The following is a 3,639-nucleotide window of genomic DNA, read 5'->3' as shown; positions in this document are numbered from 1 at the left end:
ACGTTGCATCGGAATAATTATTATAATTCATTATTATACATACATACATACATACATACATACATACATATTATTAATAAATATAATTGTTTTTTTTGTTTTTTCTTTTCTTCAAATAAACCCACATTGCCATTTCTCTGAGCGTGTGCTGCGAGCTTCAACGAGAAACATTCGGCGCGAAACTGTCGAGCGGCCGGCCGTCGCGCGCCGCACCTGTACGAGAAACATTTTCCTCTGACGTTGCATCGGAATAATTATTATAATTCATTATTATACATACATACATACATACATACATACATACATATTATTAATAAATTAATTGTTTTTTTTTTCTTCAAATAAACCCACATTGCCATTTCTCTGAGCGTGTGCTGCGAGCTTCAACGAGAAACATATCTATCAATACAAATGTCTATGCAAAAAAAAGAAAACAAACAAAATCATATCAGTCAATAAAATAAATAATAATATTTTTTTACTACTACTACTAGTACTACTACGTGCTACTACTGCACGCCAATACACATACATAATAAAATGGAAAAATCGTCTCTCTCTCGCTCGCTCTACGAGAAACATTCGACGTCCGCTCCAATGCCGACGCGGACTATTGCTCTCGGTATAGATGTGGAGCGAAACAGTCGTGCGCACAGCGTCGACTCGTTCTCGTTGCCGCGCGTCGTTCGTCTATATAATAGACACGAACGACGGACGAGAGAGAATGTGTTCTTGTTTTTGTTTTTGTGTTTGTGCGAAGTGTGAGAATATTATATACAATATTCGCGCATGGATGATATAGATATGGGTATGGATTTTCGGAGGAAATTATATCAAATTCGTATTTCGAATGCGAGACCGCCGAGATCTTTCCCAGCTCTCTCTCTCTCTGTGTGTGTGGTGTATAGTACATTTTATATATCTCTCTTGTGTCAACACAAAATAACAAAGAATATACATACTACTCCTCCTCATATTTTATATAATATAATATAAAATTATATTATAGCACCGCGTTCGCAGACCGTATGGTGATGTTACCAATCGACCAAGATTTGGGACCGTCTCCCCCGGTGTTATCTGTGATGTTAAAAGAATACGCTTCTAGGCACACCTCAACGCAGGGCGCCTAGCGTGTTCGACACGTGCGCGGTCGCCACGGCGACCGTATATGGAAAGAATGTATAAAAGAGGACGCACACGCGCCCATCGTCGAAACGGTGTGCGCAGCGTCGTGTTGGAATTTATCCCTCAAGCTCCGGGCGTTGATCGTATCTAGTGCGAATCATGCGTGTGTGTGCGCATGTAATTGCCAGCCGAGTTTTAATATGTTTACAATAACGTATTGAATAAAAATTGAGAAGTTGCGTTTAGATGAATGTTCAATTTTCAAATTGTCACAACATCGATTCCCGCCCGCGGGGTCGTGTTCGTTGCAGTTTTATGTCCCTCACAGTGGTCGAGCATCGTTGTACATCACCTCGTTGCGAGATCGTGACGGGACGGCCGCTCGTAGACCGGTCAAAGTTAGTCTATCGATATGAAGCGCGAACGTCGCGTCGCGTGCAAATTCGACGCGTTTACGTTCACGCGTGTCGAGAAGGCGCGCGCGCAAGCGCGCGCCCCTCGACGCCGCCGAGCCAGCGGCTCGCCGAAGCCGCGTGACCGCGGTGTAGGCGTGTCGTTTGCGTAAGCAGCTTCCCTGGTTGATCCTGCCAGTAGTTATATGCTTGTCTCAAAGATTAAGCCATGCATGTCTCAGTGCAAGCCGTATTAAGGCGATACCGCGAATGGCTCAATATATCAGTTTTGGTTCCTTAGATCTTACTCAGTTACTTGGATAACTGTGGTAATTCTAGGAGCTAATACATGCAATCAGAACTCTGACCAGTGATGGGATGAGTGCTTTTATTAGATCAAAACCAATCGGCGGAGGGCCATGCGTCCGAAGTCGTTAATTTTGATGAATCTGGATAACTTTTGCCGATCGCACGGTCCAGTACCGGCGACGCATCTTTCAAATGTCTGCCTTATCAACTTTCGATGGTAGTTTCTGCGGACTACCCTGGTTGTCACGGGTAACGGGGAATCAGGTTCGATTCCGGAGAGGGAGCCTGAGAAACGGCTACCACATCCAAGGAAGGCAGCAGGCGCGCAAATTCCCACTCCCGGCACGGGGAGGTAGTGACGAAAAATAACGATACGGGACTCTTACGAGGCCTCGTAATCGGAATGAGTACACTTTAAATATTTTAACGAGGAACAATTGGAGGGCAAGTCTGGTGCCAGCAGCCGCGGTAATTCCAGCTCCAATAGCGTATACTAAAATTGTTGCGGTTAAAAAGCTCGTAGTTGCATTTGTGCGCCGCGCTGTCGGTGCACCGCATCCGCGGTGTGATACTGACACGTCTGCGGGAGCATATCGTCGGTGAGCCGGCGGTTAAAACGCCGGTTCAATATCCAAAATCCTATCGCGGTGCTCTTCGGTGAGTGTCGAGGTGGGCCGACAATTTTACTTTGAACAAATTAGAGTGCTCAAAGCGGGCTCAAAATGCGCTTGAATATTTCGTGCATGGAATAATAGAATATGATCTCGGTTCTATTTTGTTGGTTTTCAGAAACTCCGAGGTAATGATTAATAGGGATAACTGGGGGCATTCGTATTGCGACGTAGAGGTGAAATTCTTGGATCGTCGCAAGACGAACATCAGCGAAAGCATTTGCCAAAGGTGTTTTTCATCAATCAAGAACGAAAGTTAGAGGTTCGAAGGCGATTAGATACCGCCCTAGTTCTAACCGTAAATATGTTCATCTAGCGATCCGCCGACGTTACTACAATGGCTCGGCGGGCAGCTTCCGGGAAACCAAAGATTTTGGACTCCGGGGGGAGTATGGTTGCAAAGCTGAAACTTAAAGGAATTGACGGAAGGGCACCACCAGGAGTGGAGCCTGCGGCTTAATTTGACTCAACACGGGAAATCTCACCAGGCCCGGACACCGGAAGGATTGACAGATTAACAGCTCTTTCTTGATTCGGTGGGTGGTGGTGCATGGCGTTCTTAGTTGGTGGAGCGATTTGTCTGGTTAATTCCGGTAACGAACGAGACTCTAGCCTGCTAAATAGGCGTCGTCATTCAAGGTGTGTGCGCGACTCTCGGGGAGCGCAACTCACTGGCGACGTATTAAAATTCTTCTTAGAGGGACCGGCGGCTTCGAGCCGCACGAGATTGAGCAATAACAGGTCTGTGATGCCCTTAGATGTCCTGGGCCGCACGCGCGCTACACTGAAGGAATCAACATGTTCTCCCTGGCCTAGAGGCCCGGGCAACCCGTTGAAACTCCTTCGTGCTGGGGATTGGGGTTTGCAATTATCCCCCATAAACGAGGAATTCCTAGTAAGCGCGAGTCATAAGCTCGCGTTGATTACGTCCCTGCCCTTTGTACACACCGCCCGTCGCTACTACCGATTGAATGATTTAGTGAGGTCTTCGGACCGACACGCGGTGGCCTCACGGCCGTCGGCGTTGCTGGGAAGTTGACCAAACTTGATCATTTAGAGGAAGTAAAAGTCGTAACAAGGTTTCCGTAGGGGAACCTGCGGAAGGATCATTAACGTTGGTTTTTTCTTTTTGTTTTGTT

The 3,639-nt window shown here is 46.5% G+C and overlaps 1 non-coding gene across 1 annotated transcript; it reads left to right on the top strand.

The window, feature by feature from the left end:
* The first annotated feature begins 1,699 nt into the window (after positions 1-1,699).
* LOC123719309 lies at positions 1,700-3,612 on the top strand. The gene has a single exon (XR_006755371.1). It is a non-coding gene; the product is annotated as a small subunit ribosomal RNA (ribosomal RNA).
* Positions 3,613-3,639: the final 27 nt, after the last annotated feature.

This window comes from Pieris brassicae, unplaced genomic scaffold (genome assembly GCF_905147105.1).
Source record: "Pieris brassicae unplaced genomic scaffold, ilPieBrab1.1, whole genome shotgun sequence".
NCBI lineage: Eukaryota > Metazoa > Arthropoda > Insecta > Lepidoptera > Pieridae > Pieris > Pieris brassicae.
Note: the sequence above shows the minus strand (reverse complement) of the source record. Positions and strands in the feature narration are given on the sequence as shown.